This window comes from Harmonia axyridis, chromosome X (assembly GCF_914767665.1).
Source record: "Harmonia axyridis chromosome X, icHarAxyr1.1, whole genome shotgun sequence".
Lineage (NCBI taxonomy): Eukaryota > Metazoa > Arthropoda > Insecta > Coleoptera > Coccinellidae > Harmonia > Harmonia axyridis.
The window spans coordinates 21,932,401-21,957,481 of record NC_059508.1 but is presented as its reverse complement, the minus strand read 5'-3'; the positions used below and the strand labels follow the sequence as shown (position 1 = coordinate 21,957,481).

The window sequence follows — 25,081 nt, the reverse complement described above, 5'->3', positions numbered from 1 at the left end:
ATGGGGCCTCTTTATTTTTTATATGTTTATACTTACATATTAGGCGAGGCTTATATTTTGGTTCTTACAAACTTACAGAAACTTGAATGACAGGAACTACTATTTTGTTTATATCTATAGCTACAGCCTTTTTAGGTTATGTTCTTCCCTGAGGGCAAATATCTTTTTGAGGAGCAACTGTAATTACTAATTTAGTTTCTGCAATCCCTTACCTAGGAAATTCTATCGTTATTTGACTATGAGGAAGTTTTGCTGTTGACAATGCTACACTAAACCGATTTTATTCATTTCATTTTATCTTACCTTTTATTATTTCAGCTTTAATTATAATTCATTTAATATTTTTACATAACTCTGGCTCTAGTAATCCTTTAGGATCTAATTCTAATTTAGATAAAATTAGTTTTCATCCATATTTCTCCTTTAAAGATATTTTAGGTTCTCTCATTATAATATTTTTTATTTTAAATATTATTATTCTATATCCTTATATATTAAGAGATCCTGATAATTTTATTCCAGCTAATCCTCTTTCCACCCCTCCTCATATTCAACCAGAATGATATTTTTTATTTGCTTATGCAATTCTTCGTTCTATTCCCAATAAACTTGGGGGTGTAATTGCTTTAGTAATATCAATTGCAATTCTTTATTTTATACCTTTTATTAATTTCAAAATAATGAAAAGAAACAGCTTTTATTATATTAATAAAATTATATTTTGAAATTTTATCGTTACAGTTATAATTTTTACATGAATCGGAGCTAAACCAGTTGAAGATCCTTTTATTTTAATAGGACAAATTTTTACCTTAATCTATTTCGTATACTTTATATTAAACTCAATTATTTATAAAATTTGAGACTGATGAATATTTAATTAATCAATGAGCTTGAAAAGCATATATTTTGAAAATATGAGAAAGAATTTAAATTTCTATTGATTTATACAAAATTTAATTAACTATATAATTAATACCATAAATAATAATCTTAATCTAAAATTTAGTATAAGTATATTTGAAGAAACAGGCAAAAAAACCTTTCAAGATAAATATATTAATTTATCATATCGATAACGAGGTAAAGTCCCTCGAACCCAAATTCATATAAAAGAAAAAAATTATAATTTAAAAAAAAATATAATAGAATAAAAATCTCCTCCTATAAAAATCAACCTTCTTAATATTCTTATAAAAATAATATTGGAATATTCAGCCATAAAAATAAAAGCAAATCCAAAACTTCTATATTCAACATTAAACCCTGAAACTAACTCTGATTCACCCTCAGAAAAATCAAAAGGAGTTCGATTAGTTTCAGCTAATCTTGAGATAAATCATATTATTCTAAGAGGAAAATTAAATATAACAAATCAAACATATTTTTGATAAAAAATAAAATCTATTAAATTCAAAGATATAATTAACACTGAAAATGATAATAAAATTAAAAATATTCTTACTTCATAAGAAATTACTTGAGCAACTAAACGAAGCCTTCCTAATAAAGAATAAATCGAATTTGAAGATCAACCCGATAATATAATTGTATACACACTAAAACTAGAAATTACAAAAAAAAACAATACAGAAAAATTAAACTTAAATAAATAACAATAAAAAGGTATTCTAATTCATAATATTAATGCTAAAATTAAATTAAAAACTGGTGATATAATATAAATTAAAATATTCGCCATATAAGGAAAAATTATTTCTCTTCTAAATAATTTAATTGCATCACTAAAAGGTTGTAAAATTCCTAAATAACCTACTTCATTAGGACCTTTTCGAATTTGAATATACCCTAATAACTTCCGTTCTAATAAAGTTAAAAAAGCTACTCTAACTAAAATACAAATAATTATTAAAATAAAAATTATCAAAATTAAAATTATATCAATTATTATTTGTATAAAATACTTATAAAGATTCTAAATCTAATGCACTAATCTGCCAAAATAATAATTCTATTCATTTATAAAATTTTAAATCATAAACTTGGTCCTTTCGTACTAAAATTTATTAAATTATTAAAGATAAAAACCAACCTGGCTTACACCGGTTTAAACTCAGATCATGTAAAGTTTAAATGGTCGAACAGACCAAATATTTAAGCTTCTACACCTAAATTTAACTTTAATCCAACATCGAGGTCGCAATCTTTTCTTTCGATTTGAACTCTAAAAAAAAATAACGCTGTTATCCCTAAGGTAATTTATTCTTTTAATCATAAAAATGGATCAATTTTTCATAAATTAATGGTTAAAGTTAAAAAAGTTAATCTAATTTTTTTATCACCCCAATCAAATTTAATAAAAATTTTAAATTTTATAATTCTTTAAATTAAAAATCTTTTATAAATTAAACTCTATAGGGTCTTCTCGTCTTTTAAAAAAATTTAAGCTTTTTAACTTAAAAATAAAATTTTTAAATAATAAAATTTAGAAAGTTATCTTCTCATCAAACCATTCATACAAGCTTTCAATTAAAAAACTAATGATTATGCTACCTTTGCACAGTCAAAATACTGCGGCCCTTCAAATTTTATTCAGTGGGCAGGTCCTACTTTAAATTATAATCAAAAAGAGATGTTTTTATTAAACAGGTGAAAGATATTTTTGCCTAATTACTTAATTATACCTTTCGTAATTACTTATATTTTTACAAAATAATTAATACTAATTTTATCATTATTTCAATATAATTTTTATTATTAAATTTACTTTAATAAAAAAATTAAATCAATATATAAATATTTTTAATTAAATAACAAATTTTAACAAACTTCAAATAGTAAAAATTTCTAATTCTATAAATTATTAATTTAAAATATTTAATTATAATAATTTAATTTCAAGCTTATCCCTAAAACTATTAAAATAAAAATTCAAAAAATTAAAAATTAAATTTTTATAATTTTTATAATGAATTAAATTCTTTTCTTAAAAAACTAGATATATTTAAAAACGAATAACGTTTCACTACTATATAATTATTATAAATATTTATTAAACAATAATATTTATAACTATATAGCTCTTTTAAATTCGAGATAAATATATAAATATTAAATTTTTAATAAACCCTGATACACAAGGTACACAATATTGTTTCTTTTATAAATTTATATAATTTTCCTTTTCAGTACTATTAATCTATCATAAAATAAATTTTTTTTTAATCTAATAAAAATACTAATTCTTTAATAAAATTATATATATATATATATATATATATATATATATATATATATATATATATATATATATTAATTAAATAAATTTTAAAATTCAATTTAAATTATTAATTATCTTCTTAATGTAAATAAGATGCTTATTCAAGCTCTAAACTGACATTCTAGAATCACTTTCCAGTAAATCTACTATGTTACGACTTATTCCATATTAGATGAAAGCGACGGGCAATATGTGCATATTTTAGTACTAAATCATTAAAAATAAAAATATTTAATTACAATCAAATCCAATTTCATAAAACTTTTAAAATATATAAATCCATAAATATAATTTAATGTAACCCATTTCTACTTTAATATAAACTTCACCTTGATCTGATTTAAATTTTTAAAAAATATCTAAATATTAATTTCTAAAAAAATATTTAACAACGACGATATAAAATTTTCTAATTAAAGTTATTCTAATCGTGGATTATCGTTTATAGAACAGGTTCCTCTGAAAAGTAAAAATACCGCCAAATCATTTTGCTTCAAAGAACTTAACTATTAATCACTTAACTTTATAATTTACTTAATTAATAATAGGGTATCTAATCCTAGTTTATTATAATAATTTCTTAACCTCATAAAAACATAATTAAAAATATAAATAAATTAAAATTTCACCTTAAAACTTAAAATTTCTTTTTTAATTTTTAATTCTATTAATTGAAGCTAATAAATATATATTATATTTTTTGTATAACCGCTGCTGCTGGCACAAAAATTGCAAATACTAAATCTTATCACTAATTCTAAATTTTTTTAATAATTAAAAATAAACACTACTAATTTATTAAATTTAAAACAATATTCATATAAATCTTGAATGAATATATATATCTAATACCATAATCAAATATCTAATTAACTAAAACCCAAAAAAGACTACATTTAGTTAAAATTTAGTTTAAACAAAAAAAAAATTGACTTAATTTAGAAATAATAATAATTAAATTAAATTTAAAAAATTAAATTATTGAAACTATAATTTTAAAAACTTTATGTTAACAAATCTTTGTAACTTCCTCCCGTCAAAAACGTCCCCTTAGATAATAACCAAACCTTAAACTTTTTAACTCTAAATTAAAAAATTTTCCCCCAAGGATTTACAAGTTATACCCTTAAATTTAGTGCTACCCTACTCACTAAATCCAATACTAAACAATTTAAATTGTAACAATTCTTATTGCTGACTGTTATAGCTTTATTCAAATTTAATTTTAATAAAATAAATTTTGAAATAAACTGAAGCCTACCAAATATCAAAAATATTTTAAATTATCGGATTTAAAAAATTCTTGATAAATACAATAATTTTAAAAAAATAAATTATAATTTTAAAAACTTAATGTTAACAAGTCTTTGTAACTTCCTCCCGTCAAAAACGTCCCCTTAGATAATAACCAAACCTTAAACTTTTTAACTCTAAATTAAAAAATTTTCCCCCAAGGATTTACAAGTTATACCCTTAAATTTAGTGCTACCCTACTCACTAAATCCAATACTAAACAATTTAAATTGTAACAATTCTTATTGCTGACTGTTATAGCTCTATTCAAATTTAATTTTAATAAAATAAATTTTGGAATAAACTGAAGCCTACCAAATATCAAAAATATTTTAAATTATCGGAATCAAAAAATTCTTGATAAATACAATAATTTAAAAAAAATTAATTATAATTTTATTATTAAATAAAATAATCAAAAATTAAATTTTTTAAAATTCGAAATGAATTTAATTTTAAATTTATTAATTTTGTTCCCCCCAAAACTAAACATTTACAATTTTTGAAAAATATTTAAATTAATCTATTCTAAAAATTTTCAAAATTATATAAAAATCAAATTTATGAAAAATGAAAAAAAAAATTCCTCCCCTAATCATCAAAATTTGCAAAAATCCATAAATTTTGAAAAATTTTTAACAATTTTTCACAAAATTTTTAAACGAAATAACTTTATTACACTAACAAATAATTTTTTCAAAAAAAATTGTTAGATAATTTCCATATCACAATTTTTTAAAATTATTTAAATTAAAATTTCTAACAAAAAAATATAGATTTTTTTTTATGAGCGATTTCCTTTTAAGCATTTATATAAAATTTTCAAAAATTACTCGAATTTTATGAAAATCCTAAATTTTTATACATAATTTTTTTAACTATGTACTAATTAAACTTAAAATAATTATAATTTAAATCAAAATATTGACATAATAACTTTATTATACTAACAAATCATTTTTTTATCCTTTAAGATCACTTTTTATCCAATAAATTAAAAATTATTCGAGACAACTAAAAAATAGACAAATTTAACCAAATATTAAAAAATTACATTTTTTTGTTAGATATTTTAATTTAATTTTTTTATGAAATCTTTATTAATTTTATTTTTCTGAATCTATTTTTCACGTAATTTTTAATAGATTTAGTTAAAATAAGAATAACTTCATTTTCATGAAAAATACTTTAGAAATAATATTTCTTAATGATAATTTAATTCATTAATACTTAGGTTTTTTTTTTTTCATTAATTTTGAATTTTTCATTAAAAATTAACTTTATTAATAACTAATAATTTTTAATATATTATTAATGATTATAGATTAATTATAATTTAATTCTTATATAAATAAAATATTAATATTTTAATGTTAAATTAATTATTAATAATTTATACTCTTTATATATATATTATAAATATTATTAATATATAAAATATTTATTAATATAGAAATTCTCGAAATTCACCGTCGTTTTTATATACTGATTTACTTTATATATTCTTTTTTTTTTTTTCGGGAGTACTATTATATATCCCTTAAGATACCAATATTAAATCGGTTTTTATATATTTAAAGATGTTTATTTTAACTATTTAATTAAAATTAGCACCTAGAATATTACTAATAGTACTATCCAATGTAAGATATATTTCGCCCTTATATATAAATAATTATATATTAATAAGTAATTATTAATTATTAAATATTATAGTTATATATAAATAAATTCTTTAATTAAAAAAGCATAGGGTCCAAGAGAAAAACCCTATTAAAAGACAAAATTTAAATTAATACTGCTAATAAAGTATCGATTTTAGGCCATTTTTTTTTGCCCAAATTTTGACCCAAAAAATGCAAAAAATTGCAAAATTTTGCATTTTTTTCGTTTTTTTTTGAAATTTTTCAAAAAATTTTATCTTTAAAATTGACATTATTGTCTAAGAAACAATTATAACACTTGGATATAAAAACCAATGTATGAGGAAATTCCTATTAGGGCGCCTGAAGAAAGGATCATTTTGATGAGATGAAACATGTGCAACCCACCCCTAGTTCCATCCCCGAAATTTTTGAAAAAAATGCCAAATTTCACGAAATTTGATGAAATTTGGGAAAAATCTTCGGATTTCAAAATTTTACAGGGATCGATTATTTTTTATGTGAAAAAAGGATTTATCATAAAATTTCTTTTTCCAAACTATTTTGTTAGAAAAATCAACTTTTAGAAAAAATTCTTCTTCTAGTCTAACAGATAATTTATTTTATAGAAAATTTAAACCTTTTCTGTGAAAATAAAATTGAAAGAATAATTTTTAATTACAAAATTTTTTGATTTTTAAATATAAATTCATTTATTCAAATTTTCGTAAATTGAATTCTATTGATCCCCCCCAATAGAATTCTGATACAAATTTATAAATAAGGTAATATTTAAAAATTTTTAAAATTAAAAAGTTAATTTCTTAGTTAATCAAAATCAAAAACTAATAATTTTAAAAACTTGAACGTTGATTGTTGGACTTAGCCTCAGGATTGGTTTAGAATGTTGGAATTGATCCTGAAGTAGGACGACCAAAATCAATTCAAATTTATCGGGTTTGGTGTTTATTGTTGGACTTAGCCTCAGGATTGGTTTAGAATGTTGAAATTGATCCTGAAGTAGGACGATCAAATCAATTCAAATTTATCGGATTTGGTATTGATTGTTGGACTTAGCCTCAGGATTGGTTTAGAATGTTGAAATTGATCCTGAAGTAGGACGACCAAAATCAATTCAAATTTATCGGGTTTGGTGTTGATTGTTGGACTTAGCCTCAGGATTGGTTTAGAATGTTGGAATTGATCCTGAAGTAGGACGACCAAAATCAATTCAAATTTATCGGGTTTGGTGTTGATTGTTGGACTTAGCCTCAGGATTGGTTTAGAATGTTGAAATTGATCCTGAAGTAGGACGACCAAAATCAATTCAAATTTATCGGGTTTGGTGTTGATTGTTGGACTTAGCCTCAGGATTGGTTTAGAATGTTGAAATTGATCCTGAAGTAGGACGACCAAAATCAATTCAAATTTATCGGGTTTGGTGTTGATTGTTGGACTTAGCCTCAGGATTGGTTTAGAATGTTGGAATTGATCCTGAAGAAGGACACCAAAATCAATTCAAATTTATCGGGTTTGGTGTTGATTGTTGGACTTAGCCTCAGGATTGGTTTAGAATGTTGAAATTGATCCTGAAGTAGGACGACCAAAATCAATTCAAATTTATCGGATTTGGTATTGATTGTTGGACTTAGCCTCAGGATTGGTTTAGAATGTTGGAATTGATCCTGAAGTAGGACGACCAAAATCAATTCAAATTTATCGGGTTTGGTGTTGATTGTTGGACTTAGCCTCAGGATTGGTTTAGAATGTTGGAATTGATCCTGAAGTAGGACGACCAAAATCAATTCAAATTTATCGGGTTTGGTGTTGATTGTTGGACTTAGCCTCAGGATTGGTTTAGAATGTTGGAATTGATCCTGAAGTAGGACGACCAAAATCAATTCAAATTTATCGGATTTGGTGTTGATTGTTGGACTTAGCCTCAGGATTGGTTTAGAATGTTGGAATTGATCCTGAAGTAGGACGACCAAAATCAATTCAAATTTATCGGGTTTGGTGTTGATTGTTGGACTTAGCCTCAGGATTGGTTTAGAATGTTGGAATTGATCCTGAAGTAGGACGACCAAAATCAATTCAAATTTATCGGGTTTGGTGTTGATTGTTGGACTTAGCCTCAGGATTGGTTTAGAATGTTGGAATTGATCCTGAAGTAGGACGACCAAAATCAATTCAAATTTATCGGATTTGATATTGATTGTTGGACTTAGCCTCAGGATTGGTTTAGAATGTTGGAATTGATCCTGAAGTAGGACGACCAAAATCAATTCAAATTTATCGGGTTTGGTGTTGATTGTTGGACTTAGCCTCAGGATTGGTTTAGAATGTTGGAATTGATCCTGAAGTAGGACGACCAAAATCAATTCAAATTTATCGGGTTTGGTGTTGATTGTTGGACTTAGCCTCAGGATTGGTTTAGAATGTTGAAATTGATCCTGAAGTAGGACGACCAAAATCAATTCAAATTTATCGGATTTGGTGTTGATTGTTGGACTTAGCCTCAGGATTGGTTTAGAATGTTGGAATTGATCCTGAAGTAGGACGACCAAAATCAATTCAAATTTATCGGGTTTGGTGTTGATTGTTGGACTTAGCCTCAGGATTGGTTTAGAATGTTGGAATTGATCCTGAAGTAGGACGACCAAAATCAATTCAAATTTATCGGGTTTGGTGTTGATTGTTGGACTTAGCCTCAGGATTGGTTTAGAATGTTGGAATTGATCCTGAAGTAGGACGACCAAAATCAATTCAAATTTATCGGATTTGATATTGATTGTTGGACTTAGCCTCAGGATTGGTTTAGAATGTTGAAATTGATCCTGAAGTAGGACGACCAAAATCAACTCAAATTTATCGGGTTTGGTGTTGATTGTTGGACTTAGCCTCAGGATTGGTTTAGAATGTTGAAATTGATCCTGAAGTAGGACGACCAAAATCAATTCAAATTTATCGGGTTTGGTGTTGATTGTTGGACTTAGCCTCAGGATTGTTTCAGAATGTTGAAATTGATCCTGAAGTAGGACGACCAAAATCAATTCAAATTTATCGGGTTTGGTGTTGATTGTTGGACTTAGCCTCAGGATTGGTTTAGAATGTTGAAATTGATCCTGAAGCAGGGCGACCAAAATCAATTCAAATTTATCGGGTTTGGAGTTGATTGTTGGACTTAGCCTCAGGATTGTTTCAGAATGTTGAAATTGATCCTGAAGTAGGACGACCAAAATCAATTCAAATTTATCGGGTTTGGTGTTGATTGTTGGACTTAGCCTTAGGATTGGTTTAGAATGTTGCAATTGATCCTGAAGAAGGACACCAAAATCAATTCAAATTTATCGGGTTTGGTATTGATTGTTGGACTTAGCCTCAGGATTGGTTTAGAATGTTGAAATTGATCCTGAAGTAGGACGACCAAAATCAATTCAAATTTATCGGATTTGGTATTGATTGTTGGACTTAGCCTCAGGATTGGTTTAGAATGTTGGAATTGATCCTGAAGTAGGACGACCAAAATCAATTCAAATTTATCGGGTTTGGTGTTGATTGTTGGACTTAGCCTCAGGATTGGTTTAGAATGTTGGAATTGATCCTGAAGTAGGACGACCAAAATCAATTCAAATTTATCGGGTTTGGTGTTGATTGTTGGACTTAGCCTCAGGATTGGTTTAGAATGTTGGAATTGATCCTGAAGTAGGACGACCAAAATCAATTCAAATTTATCGGATTTGGTGTTGATTGTTGGACTTAGCCTCAGGATTGGTTTAGAATGTTGGAATTGATCCTGAAGAAGGACACCAAAATCAATTTAAATTTATCGGGTTTGGTGTTGATTGTTGGACTTAGCCTAAGGATTGGTTTAGAATGTTGAAATTGATCCTGAAGTAGGACGACCAAAATCAATTCAAATTTATCGGATTTGGTATTGATTGTTGGACTTAGCCTCAGGATTGGTTTAGAATGTTGGAATTGATCCTGAAGTAGGACGACCAAAATCAATTCAAATTTATCGGGTTTGGTGTTGATTGTTGGACTTAGCCTCAGGATTGGTTCAGAATATTGGAATTGATCCTGAAGTAGGACGACCAAAATCAATTCAAATTTATCGGGTTTGGTGTTGATTGTTGGACTTAGCCTCAGGATTGGTTTAGAATGTTGGAATTGATCCTGAAGTAGGACGACCAAAATCAATTCAAATTTATCGGATTTGGTGTTGATTGTTGGACTTAGCCTCAGGATTGGTTTAGAATGTTGGAATTGATCCTGAAGTAGGACGACCAAAATCAATTCAAATTTATCGGGTTTGGTATTTATTGTTGGACTTAGCCTCAGGATTGGTTTAGAATGTTGAAATTGATCCTGAAGTAGGACGACCAAAATCAATTCAAATTTATCGGGTTTGGTATTGATTGTTGGACTTAGCCTCAAGATTGGTTTAGAATATTGGAATTGATCCTGAAGTAGGACGACCAAAATCAATTCAAATTTATCGGGTTTGGTGTTGATTGTTGGACTTAGCCTCAGGATTGGTTTAGAATGTTGGAATTGATCCTGAAGTAGGACACCAAAATCAATTCAAATTTATCGAATATATTTATATAAATAATCCTATTTTATAGGATTTTTTACTTTGTGAATTAATTTTTGTACACTTAAATTAATGAAAATTTAATAGTTTTTATTAAAGTTTAAAATATTAAATTTAAAATTTAACTTAATAAGTTAAATTTTTAATTGTTAATTTTTTTTTGTAATTATATTCAATAAAATTAAAATATTTCTTAAAGTTTCAAAAACTACATCTTATACTAGAATATAAAGATAAGCTAAAGAAGCTGATGGGTTCATACCCCATTTATAAAGGTATACCCCTTTTCTTTATAATTAAAACTATAAAATTAATATTTTTAATTTTAATAATAAGAGGAACTCTTATTTCTATTTCTGCTTATTCATGAATTAATATCTTGGTTTAGAATTAAACCTCTTAGCTTTTATTCCTATTATAAACTTAGATAATTTTAAGTATTCTTCTGAATCCTCCTTGAAATATTTTTTAGTCCAAGTTTCTGCATCAATTCTAGTTTTATTTTCTTTTTTAAATTCATTTATTTTAATCAATTCTATCGAGCAATTAATACCTACTTCTATATTTTTGTTTAACAGAGCTATCCTTATAAAAATAGGAGCAGCCCCTTTCCACTTTTGATATCCAGAAGTCCTAGAAGGACTAAGATGAACTAATGCATTATTATCAATAACTTGACAAAAAATTGCTCCAATAATTTTAATTATATATAATTTTAAATTAAACCTATTCTTTATTTTGATTATTTTGATGTGTATAACCTAAGGGAGTGTAAAAACATGAAACCAAACCAGATTAAAAAAAATTCTTGCCTTATCTTCCATCAACCATATTGGTTGAATATTAAGAATAATAATATTAAATCAATCCTTATGAATATTATACTTTTTAATTTATACTTTTATTTCTTTAAATTCAATCCTAATTTTTAATAAATATAAAATCTTTAACATTAAAGATCTTATAAATAATATGAATTACAATAAAACTTCAAAATTCTATTTTTTTTTAAATTTCTTTTCTCTAGGAGGAATCCCCCCTTTTTTAGGATTTTTTCCTAAGTGACTAATTCTAAAAGTTTTAATTGAAAATCACTTTTATTTTCTATCTTTTATGATAATTTTTATTACTTTAATTTGTATATATATTTATATACGCTTAATACTTCAATCTTTAATAATAAAATTAAATGAAAATAAAAAATTTAATTATACTAACTCTTACTATGTAATTTTTTTAAATTGAGTGAAAATTTACGGATTAATCATTTTTACTGTAATTTTTAGAATTTATTAAGGATTTAAGTTAAATAAACTAGTAACCTTCAAAGTTAAAAATAGAATTATTCTAAGCCTTAGAATAATATTCACCTATAAATTTGCAATTTATAATCATAATTGAATATAAGGCTTAATAAAGGAGAAAACTCATAATTAAATTTACAATTTAACGCTTTAATTCAGCCACTTTATCGAATAAATGATTATTTTCTACTAATCATAAAGATATTGGAACATTATACTTTTTATTTGGAATATGAGCAGGAATAGTAGGAACATCGTTAAGTATTTTAATTTTAGGTGCAGTAAATTTCATTTCAACTATTATAAATATACGTCCATTTGGTATAATACTTGATAAAACTCCTTTATTTGTATGATCTGTTCTTATTACAGCAATTCTTTTATTATTATCACTTCCAGTTCTTGCAGGAGCAATTACTATACTATTAACTGACCGAAACTTAAATTCTTCTTTTTTTGATCCAACCGGTGGGGGAGACCCAATTTTATACCAACATTTATTTTGATTTTTTGGTCATCCTGAAGTTTATATTTTAATTCTCCTAGGGTTTGGTATAATTTCCCATATTATTACACAAGAAAGAGGAAAAAAAATTGCCTTTGGTTCTTTAGGAATAATTTATGCTATATTAGCTATTGGACTTCTAGGATTTGTAGTATGAGCTCATCACATATTTACAGTGGGAATAGATGTTGATACTCGAGCTTATTTTACTTCAGCTACAATAATTATTGCAGTACCCACTGGAATTAAAATTTTTTCTTGATTAGCAACTTTACATGGAATACAATTTTACTATACACCTTCAATTTTATGAACCCTGGGATTTTTATTTTTATTTACAATTGGTGGATTAACAGGAGTAATTTTAGCTTACTCTTCCATAGATATTATTTTACATGACACCTATTATGTTGTAGCTCATTTTCATTACGTTTTATCTATAGGAGCTGTATTTGCCATTATAGCAGGATTTATCCATTGATTCCCTTTAATTACAGGATTCAATCTTAACAATAAATTATTACAAATCCAATTTTTAATTATATTTATTGGGGTAAACTTAACATTTTTTCCTCAACACTTCTTAGGACTAAGAGGGATACCTCGACGATACTCTGATTATCCTGATGCTTATTACAAATGAAATAAAATTTCTTCTATTGGATCTATAATTTCCTCTATTAGAATAATCTTTATAATCTTAATTATTTGAGAAAGATTTTATTCAATACGTTTAAGAAAGTTTAATTCTAATGTACCCTCTTTAATTGAATGACTTCAACTTTCTCCTCCTAATGAACATTCTTATTCAGAAGTACCAATCTTAGCTCAAAAATTCTAATATGGCAGATTAGTGCATTGGATTTAAACCCCAATTATAAAGATTTACCTTTTTTTAGAAATAGCGACTTGAAAATCATATATATTTTTAGACAGAGCTTCGTATTTACTTGAACAATTAAGATTTTTTCATGATCACGCCCTTTTGATCTTAATAATAATCACTTGTATTGTAACATATACCATAGTGAGACTAACATTAAATAATTATAACCATCGTTTTATATTAGAAGGACACAATATTGAAACAATTTGAACTATCATACCAGCATTAACTTTAATTTTTATTGCTTTTCCTTCTTTAAAATTAATTTACTTAATTGATGAAATCCGTAACCCTTTAGTTACTATTAAAACAATTGGTCATCAATGATATTGAACCTATGAATATACAGATTTTAAAAATCTTGAATTTGATTCATATTTAATTAATAATAATCAACTTTTTAATTTTCGATTACTAGAAGTTGAAAATCGAACTATTTTACCATATCTTTCTCATATTCGAATTCTAACTTCATCTTCTGACGTAATTCATTCTTGAACAGTTCCTTCAACAGGAGTAAAAGTTGATGCCTCCCCAGGGCGATTAAATCAACTTAGATTTAATTTAAATCGAACTGGAATTTTTTTTGGCCAATGTTCAGAAATTTGTGGAGCAAACCATAGATTTATACCTATTTCTATTGAAAGAATTTCTCCCCAAAATTTCATTAAATGGGTAGAAAATTTTTCATTAGATGACTGAAAGATAAGTATTGGTCTATTAAACCACTTTATAGTAATTAACGACTACTTCTAATGAAAAATTTAGTTAACCTATAACATTAGTTTGTCAAACTAAAATCATTCTTAGAATAATTTTCAATTCCTCAAACTATACCTATAGATTGGTTTTCCTTGTATATTTTTATAACACTTTTATTTATTATTTTGAACATTAAAATATTTTATTCTCATAAAAAATCTCCTTTAAAAAATTTTAAATTATTAAATAAAAAATTTTCTTGAAAATGATAATAAATCTTTTTTCTTCTTTTGATCCTTCATCTTATTTTATAATACCTTTAAATTGACTAAGAATAATTATTAGTTTTTTATTCATTCCTTCTATATTCTGACTAATTTCTAATCGATTTAACTTTTTAATTCAAAATATATTAATTACTCTACATAAAGAATTCAAAATCATTACAAAAAAAAATAACACTTTAATATTTATTCTATTGTTTTACTTCATTATAATTAATAACTTAATAGGGTTATTTCCTTACATTTTTACAGCCTCAAGTCATATAATTTTTACTCTATCCCTAGCTTTACCTTTATGGTTAAGATTTATATTAAATAGTTGAATTAGCCACACTTATCACTCATTTGCTCATCTAATGCCCCAAGGAACTCCTACTATTTTAATACCTTTTATAGTATGTATTGAAACAATTAGAAATATTATTTGTCCTGGAACTCTCGCTATTCGTTTATCAGCTAATATAATTGCAGGACACCTTTTATTAACTCTTTTAGGAAATACTGGTCCTATAGTAAATTTGCTTATTTTATTAATTATTATAATTCAATTTATACTAATTTTATCAGAATCAGCAGTAGCTTTAATTCAATCTTATGTTTTTGCTATCCTTAGAACTCTTTATTCTAGAGAAAATAATTATGATAAAAAATCACTCATTTCATTTAGTAGATTATAGTCCTTGACCAATTTTAGGCGCTTTCAGAGCTATAACTTCTATAATAGGAATAATTAAATGATTCCATCTTTTTAACTCAAATTTATTTATATTAAGAAATTTAATTCTTTTACTAATTATATTTCAATGATGACGAGATGTAATTCGAGAAAAAACCTTTCAAGGAAACCACACTCTTTTAGTATCTTTTGGTTTACGATGAGGAATAATTTTATTTATTACCTCAGAGATTTTTTTCTTTATTAGTTTTTTTTGAAGATTTTATCATATAAGATTATCTCCTTCTATCGAATTAGGAATAACTTGACCTCCAAAAGGAATTAATACCTTTAATCCTAATGAAATCCCATTATTAAACACTATTATTCTATTAAGATCAGGCCTAAGTGTAACTTGAGCCCACCATAGATTAATAGAAAATAATTTTAATCAAACATTTCAAAGATTAATTATTACTGTTTTACTAGGAATATATTTTTCTTTACTACAAGGAATTGAATATTTAGAAGCCCCATTTTCTATAGCCGATTCAGTTTATGGAAGAACATTCTTTATAGCTACAGGATTCCATGGTTTACATGTAATTATTGGTTCTATTTTTCTTTTAGTATGTTTAACTCGATTAAACTTTAATCATTTTAGAAACAATCACCATTTTGGATTCGAAGCAGCAGCATGATATTGACATTTTGTAGACGTAGTATGACTATTCCTATATATATCTATTTATTGATGAGGTAGATATCTATATAGTATAAATATTACATTTGATTTCCAATCAAAAAATCTTTTAAAAGTATAGTTAATATTCTTAATTTCATCTTTAATTTTGATAATTTTTAGAATTATAATAATTTTAATAATTATTGCAAATTATATTTCAATAAAAACATTTAAAGATCGAGAAAAAAGTTCTCCCTTTGAATGCGGATTTGACCCTAAAAATTCTGCACGCCTACCATTCTCAATTCACTTTTTTTTAATCGCTTTAATCTTTTTAATTTTTGATGTAGAAATTACCCTTATTATCCCTTTCATTTATAGAATAAAATATTCTAATATTATAATTATTAGCATTATATTTTTTATATTCATGGCAATCTTAATTTTAGGTTTATACCATGAATGAAAACAAGGAGCCTTAAACTGATCTTTATAGGATAATAGTTAAATTAACATTTAATTTGCATTTAAAAAATACTGTTTTTCAGTTTATCTTAAATAAGGAGCAAAATATTGCATTTAGTTTCGACCTAAAAATTTGAATTTAAATTCCTTATTTAATTGAAACCAAACTAGAGGTAAGTCACTGTTAATGATTCCAATGAGAAACTCTCCAATTAAAGAAATATAAAAATTTAAGCTTCTAACTTAATATATAGCAATTTGTTTATATTTCTATTTATATAGTTTATCTAAAACATTATATTTTCATTATAAAAAAAGATTAATTCTTATAAATACTTAAAAAATATTTTAATTTACCTCAATATCTTCAATATTGCGCTCTATTAAGCTATTTAAGTAGAATATATAAATCAATAACAAAATAATCCAAATTAAAAATATTATTATATAAATCTTTGAACTATTTTTAAAAATATACTGAAATAAAACAGAAATTTTTTAAAAAAATTTAAATAAACCCTGGCTTCCTAAGAACTCTGATCAACCTTGATCTAGAAATTTATAATTCAGTATTCCTGAATTAATAAAAAAATAATTTATTCCAAAAGTTGAAATATAAGGCAAATTCCATATTAATACTAAAAAAATTAAAATTTTTATTAAATTAGAAAAAATTAAATTATAATTTAATTTTAATAAAGAAATCTCAAAACCTATATTTACCCCAATTATTACTATAATTAAAATTAAAATTTTCATAAAAAAAGGTAATACAACTAAATTAATATCCTTAAATATAAATCATATAAGAACCGTTCCTGAAAATAATACAATAATAAATATAAATCCTATTCTATAAACTATTTCATCTCTTAATTCTTCAGTTCTATTTATTCTAAACCCACAATAATCTGTAAATATTAAATAATTTAATAAACGCACTGTATAAGAAACTGTTAATGTTAAAGAAATTAATATAATTAAATAAATTAAACTATTTAATCTTAACATAGAATAAACCTCTATAATTAAATCTTTTGAGTAAAATCCAGAAAAAAAAGGAATCCCACATAATGATTGATTTCTTACATTAAAATATATTACAGTTATAGGAGTTTTATAAACTAAACCGCCTATTAAATGAATAAAATTACCTGCACATATAAATAATAAAGCTTTAAATAAAGCATGAATTAATAAATGAAAAAAAGCTAATTCATATAAACCTAATCTTAAAATAGTAACTATTAAACCTAACTGACTTAAAGTTGATAAAGCAATAATTTTTTTTAAATCATATTCAAAATTAGCCGCTAAACCTGAAATTAATATTGTTATCAATCCAATGAATATTAACACAAAAGAATAATTTTCCAATAATAAATGAAATCGAATTAATAAATAAACCCCTGCTGTTACTAAAGTTGAAGAATGTACTAATGCTGAAACAGGAGTAGGAGCTGCTGGTAATCAAGCTTAAAAAGGAATTTGTGCACTTTTAGTTAAAGCAGCAATAATAATTAACAAACCTACAATTATTATTCTTTTATCTCTATAATAATAATCAATATATAATATAAAATTCCATCTTCCAAAATTTATTATCCAAGCAATAGAAATTATTAATATCGCGTCTCCTACTCGATTAGATAAAGCTGTTAATATACCAGCTGAATAAGATTTTACATTTTGATAATAAATCACTAAACAATAAGAAACTAATCCTAACCCATCTCAACCCAATAAAATTGAAATTAAATTTGGACTTAAAATTATTAATAATATAGAAAGAACAAATATAAAAACTAATATGATAAAACGATTAATAGATAAATCCTTAGATATATAAGATTTTCTATAAAAAATTACTATTGTAGAAATAAATAAAACAAAAGAAACAAATAATGAGGATATTCAATCTAAAAGAATTGATATTTCTACTTCTATTGAATTTAAACTAAAAATTCTTCACTCAATAAAATAAACCTTTCCTGTATTAAGTAAAAATAATCTAAAACTAAAAAAAAAAAAAAAATTTAAGTATTAATCTAGAAAAAATTACACAAAAAGATATTACTTAAAGTTAAAGTAACTTCATTGACTCCACAAATCAATATTTTATATAAACTATTCAAGTATAAGAAAAATAAATCTCTTTTTGATAAAATTAAATTTAAAGGAACCCAATGCATTAATAATAAAATTAATTCTCGATAAGAAATTAATTCAAAAAAATATAATCTTCTGTAAAATTTTCCATGTTGACTAAAAGAATATAAATACAAACTATATAAGCTCTCAAAAAAGTTATAATTATTAATATAAATATACAAATATGAGAATAATTAATTAAACTATTAATTAACAAGATTTCTCTTAACAAATTTAAAGAAGGAGGTGCAGCTATATTTCTAATTACTAACAAAAATCACCATAAAGATAAAAAAGGTACAATATTAATTAAACCTTTATTAATAAAAATGCTTCGACTAACAATACGTTCATAATTTATATTTACTAAAACAAATAATCCTGAAGAGCAACAACCATGAGCTAATATTATCATTAAAGATCCAGTAATTCCTCAAGAATTAAATGTTAATAAACCTGACAATAAAAGTCCTATATGAACAACTGAAGAATAAGCAATTAAAGATTTTATATCTCTTTGACGTAAACAACTTAAAGAAACTAAAATCCCTCCTATTAAAGATAAATTAATTAAAAAAAAATTAACCTTAACTCCTAAATATATAAATATAATTAAAAACCGAATAAGCCCGTATCTTCCTAACTTTAATATCACTCCTGCTAATATTATAGACCCAGCAACTGAAGCTTCTACATGTGCTTTAGGCAATCATAAATGAAATAAAAATATCGGTATTTTAACTAAAAATACTATCATTATTATAAAATATAAAATAAAACTAAATAAATTTACATAAATATAAGTCAAATCTAATGTTTTAAACTTTGAATAATAAATAAAAATAAATAATATTATTGGTAAAGAAGCTATAATTGTATAAAAAAATATATATATACCAGCTTGAATACGTTCAGGCTGATATCCTCAACCTAAAATTAAAATCAAAATTGGAATTAACCTAGCCTCAAAAAATATGTAAAATAAAAATATATTTATAGAAGTAAAAGTTAATAATAAAAAAAGCAATAATAATAATAATAAAATACTAAATAACTCACTAAAATCTTTTAAATTAAAAAGTTTTTCTCTAGCTATAAATATTAAAAAAGAAATTCAAAACCTTAATAATAACAAAAAATATGATAAAAAATCTATACCTATAAAAAAATTTAATGAACTAAAAAATAAAAAAGAAATTTTTGAAAAGAATCAAATTCTTATTAAAATTAAATAATTCTTAATTAATCAAAATTTATTTAAAAAACATAAAGGAATCATAAATACTAATATTATTACTATTATCATAAAATATTTAATGAATTAAAATAATCATTTCCATAAGAACGAATTATTGACACTAATAAAGATAATCCCAAAACTCTTTCACAAACACTTATAGTTAAAAAAACTACTACAAAATAAAATTCATAACTAAAATAAGATAAATAAAAATATATTATTATAAATAAAGTTAAAATTACTAATTCTAATCTAAGCAATGTTATTAATAAATGTTTTCGATTAATAAATAAATTTAAAATTCTAAAAATAAACATACTTAAAAAAATTATTTCCATATTTTAATAATTTAATAAAAATACTGGTCTTGTAAACCAGCTTTAAGATTTAATCTTTCAAAATATCAGAGGAAAACAAATATATCTTTAATCTCCAAAATTAATATTTTTTATTAAACTACCCTCTGAAATCTTAATTTTAACATTTTTAACTTTTTTAGCAATTTTCCTTACCCACCCACTATCTTTAGGACTACTTATTTTAACTTATACTATTATAACTTGTATTATTATAGGATTAATAAGATCAAACTTTTGATTTTCATATATTTTAATATTAATTATAATTGGTGGTTTACTAATTTTATTTATTTATATAACAAGAACTGCCTCTAATGAAAAATTCAAATTTAATAAATAAATTCTATTAATTATAATTAGTTTATTTATAATTACTATATTTATAAATAATATAAATCTATATTTAATAAATCAAAATATTAATAATGAAATTTCACATAAAATAGATTTAATTTCTTTATTTTTTATATGTTTATACTTACATATTAGGCGAGGCTTATATTTTGGTTCTTACAAACTTACAGAAACTTGAATGACAGGAACTACTATTTTGTTTATATCTATAGCTACAGCCTTTTAAGGTTATGTTCTTCCCTGAGGGCAAATATCTTTTTGAGGAGCAACTGTAATTACTAATTTAGTTTCTGCAATCCCTTACCTAGGAAATTCTATCGTTATTTGACTATGAGGAGGTTTTGCTGTTGACAATGCTACACTTAACCGATTTTATTCATTTCATTTTATCTTACCTTTTATTATTTCAGCTTTAATTATAATTCATTTAATATTTTTACATAACTCTGGCTCTAGTTATCCTTCAGGATCTAATTCTAATTTAGATAAAATTAGTTTTCATCCATATTTCTCCTTTAAAGATATTTTAGGTTTTCTCATTATAATATTTTTTATTTTAAATATTATTATTCTATATCCTTATATATTAAGAGATCCTGATAATTTTATTCCAGCTAATCCTCTTTCCACCCCTCCTCATATTCAACCAGAATGATATTTTTTATTTGCTTATGCAATTCTTCGTTCTATTCCCAATAAACTTGGGGGTGTAATTGCTTTAGTAATATCAATTGCAATTCTTTATTTTATACCTTTTATTAATTTCAAAATAATGAAAAGAAACAGCTTTTATTATATTAATAAAATTATATTTTGAAATTTTATCGTTACAGTTATAATTTTAACATGAATCGGAGCTAAACCAGTTGAAGATCCTTTCATTCTAATAGGACAAATTTTTACCTTAATCTATTTCGTATACTTTATATTAAACTCAATTATTTATAAAATTTGAGACTGATGAATATTTAATTAATCAATGAGCTTGAAAAGCATATATTTTGAAAATATAAGAAAGAATTCAAATTTCTATTGATTTATACAAAATTTAATTAACTATATAAGTAATACCATAAATAATAATCTTAATCTAAAATTTAGTATAAGTATATTCAAAGAAACAGGCAAAAAAACCTTTCAAGATAAATATATTAATTTATCATATCGATAACGAGGTAAAGTCCCTCGAACCCAAATTCATATAAAAGAAAAAAATAATAATTTAAAAAAAAATATAATAGAATAAAAATCTCCTCCTATAAAAATCAACCTTCTTAATATTCTTATAAAAATAATATTGGAATATTCAGCCATAAAAATAAAAGCAAATCCAAAACTTCTATATTCAACATTAAACCCTGAAACTAACTCTGATTCACCCTCAGAAAAATCAAAAGGAGTTCGATTAGTTTCAGCTAATCTTGAGATAAATCATATTATTCTAAGAGGAAAATTAAATATCACAAATCAAACATATTTTTGATAAAAGATAAAATCTATTAAATTCAAAGATATAATTAACACTAAAAATGATAATAAAATTAAAAATATTCTTACTTCATAAGAAATTACTTGAGCAACTGAACGAAGCCTTCCTAATAAAGAATAAATCGAATTTGAAGATCAACCCGATAATATAATTGTATACACACTAAAACTAGAAATTACAAAAAAAAACAATACAGAAAAATTAAACTTAAATAAATAACAATAAAAAGGTATTCTAATTCATAATATTAATGCTAAAATTAAATTAAAAACTGGTGATATAATATAAATTAAAATATTCGCCATATAAGGAAAAATTATTTCTTTTCTAAATAATTTAATTGCATCACTAAAAGGTTGTAAAATTCCTAAATAACCTACTTTATTAGGACCTTTTCGAATTTGAATATACCCTAATAACTTCCGTTCTAATAAAGTTAAAAAAGCTACTCTAACTAAAATACAAATAATTATTAAAATAAAAATTATCGAAATTGAAATTATATCAATTATTATTTGTATAAAATACTTATAAAGATTCTAAATCTAATGCACTAATCTGCCAAAATAATAATTCTATTCATTTATAAAATTTTAAATCATAAACTTGTTCCTTTCGTACTAAAATTTATTAAATTATTAAAGATAAAAACCAACCTGGCTTACACCGGTTTAAACTCAGATCATGTAAAGTTTAAATGGTCGAACAGACCAAATATTTAAGCTTCTACACCTAAATTTAACTTTAATCCAACATCGAGGTCGCAATCTTTTCTTTCGATTTGAACTCTAAAAAAAAATAACGCTGTTATCCCTAAGGTAATTTATTCTTTTAATCATAAAAATGGATCAATTTTTCATAAATTAATGGTTAAAGTTAAAAAAGTTAATCTAATTTTTTTATCACCCCAATCAAATTTAATAAAAATTTTAAATTTTATAATTCTTTAAATCAAAAATCTTTTATAAATTAAACTCTATAGGGTCTTCTCGTCTTTTAAAAAAATTTAAGCTTTTTAACTTAAAAATAAAATTTTTAAATAATAAAATTTAGAAAGTTATCTTCTCATCAAACCATTCATACAAGCTTTCAATTAAAAAACTAATGATTATGCTACCTTTGCACAGTCAAAATACTGCGGCCCTTCAAATTTTATTCAGTGGGCAGGTCCTACTTTAAATTATAATCAAAAAGAGATGTTTTTATTAAACAGGTGAAAGATATTTTTGCCTAATTACTTAATTATACCTTTCGTAATTACTTATATTTTTACAAAATAATTAATACTAATTTTATCATTATTTCAATATAATTTTACATTAAATTTACTTCAATAAAAAAATTAAATTAATATATAAATATTTTTAATTAAATAACAAATTTTAACAAACTTAAAATAGTAAAAATTTCTAGTTCTATAAATTATTAATTTATAATATTCAATTATAATAATTTAATTTTAAGCTTATCCCTAAAACTATTAAAATAAAAATTCAAAAAATTAAAAATTAAATTTTTATAATTTTTATAATGAATTAAATTCTTTCCTTAAAAAACTAGATATATTTAAAAACGAATAACGTTTCACTACTATATAATTATTATAAATATTCATTAAACAATAATATTTATAACTATATAGCTCTTTTAAATTCGAGATAAATATATAAATATTAAATTTTTAATAAACCCTGATACACAAGGTACACAATATTGTTTCTTTTATAAATTTATATAATTTTCCTTTTCAGTAGTATTAATCTATCATAAAATAAAATTTTTCTTATATATATATATATATATATATATATATATATATATATATATATATATATATATATATATATATATATATAAAGGCTGTAAGGCTGTAAGGAACTCCTCATTGTTGATCAGATAATCGCGAAGCAAGTGAAGAGTAAGCAGAGGAACATCTCAATATCATGGATAGATTATAGGAAGGCTTTCGATTCGGTGCCGCACTCCTGGCTTATAAGGGTACTAAGACTCAGTGGAATATCAGAGCCTATTGTTCGTCTGTTAGAATATCTGATGAAGTCATGGAGGACCACGTTACTGATAAAAAGCAAAAACGGTAATAAAAGATCGAAGATAATAAAAATCAAGCGAGGCATCTTCCAGGGGGATACGCTGAGCCCACTGTGGTTTTGCCTGGCCTTGAACCTTCTAAGTAGGCTGCTCAACAACAGTTCATATGGTTATCTCGTCGACAAAATAAGAAAAATTAAACTCAACCACCAGCTTTACATGGATGACCTGAAACTGTTCGCGGCCAACGAAGAACAAATGCGAAGACTCCTGGAAATAGTTTCTTCATTCAGTACAGCAATAGGAATGGAGATGGGCCTCGATAAATGCGCGATTGTGAATGTAAAAAGAGGTAAAATTGTGGATGGCGAACATATCGAGCTATGGGATGACTCTAGAATACCATACCTGAAACCGGAGGAATCGTACAAATACTTAGGAATTCAGCAAGCCCTAGATATAAAAACTGTCGAGGCGAAGAATTCCTTTAAGGAGAAGTATTTCGGTAGGCTGAGGAACATCTTGAAAGCCAAACTTAATTCTAAAGCCTTGTTCACGTCGATTAACACGTGGGCCCTGCCTTGTATTAGCTACTCTTTTGGGATTGTTCGGTGGACCGCTGCGGAGCTCAGGGCGGTGGATATACAGACTAGAAAGATGTTGACAAGATACGGGGTACATCACCCCCATTCGTCAGTGAATAGACTGTACCTGAAGAGACACGAGGGAGGTAGAGGACTACAAAATTTACTTATGACACATAATAATATGGTGTTAGATATGAGAAAGTACTTTCAGTCAAAAAACTCACCATTCTTCAGAGCATTGTGCCAGGCTGATGAGTCCACGGCTCTACGGCTAGCAAAACCCTCAATCCACCTAGAGGAAACGTCCATTGAGCAGCTCTCGGAGGAGTGGCATGGAAAAGCACTCCATGGAAGATACCCTGGAAATTTGAACTCAGATAATATCCTGAAAACTGAATCTCTCACTTACCTGACAGCTGGATATCTGTTTCCGGAGACCGAGGGAAGATTGGTAGCTATACAGGATCAGGTGGTGCCTACTCGAGCCTATATCAAACATATAACTGGTCAAGACATACTTACCGACTTATGCAGAAGGTGCTCCAAATCCTTAGAAACCATACAGCACATAACATCATCGTGTCCAATT

The 25,081-nt window shown here is 24.6% G+C and overlaps 2 pseudogenes; one reads left to right on the top strand and one right to left on the bottom strand.

The window, feature by feature from the left end:
• On the top strand, positions 1 to 14,235 carry LOC123686624 (annotated as a pseudogene).
• A 572-nt stretch (positions 14,236 to 14,807) lies between these two features.
• LOC123686623 lies at positions 14,808 to 18,243 on the bottom strand (annotated as a pseudogene).
• Positions 18,244 to 25,081: the final 6,838 nt, after the last annotated feature.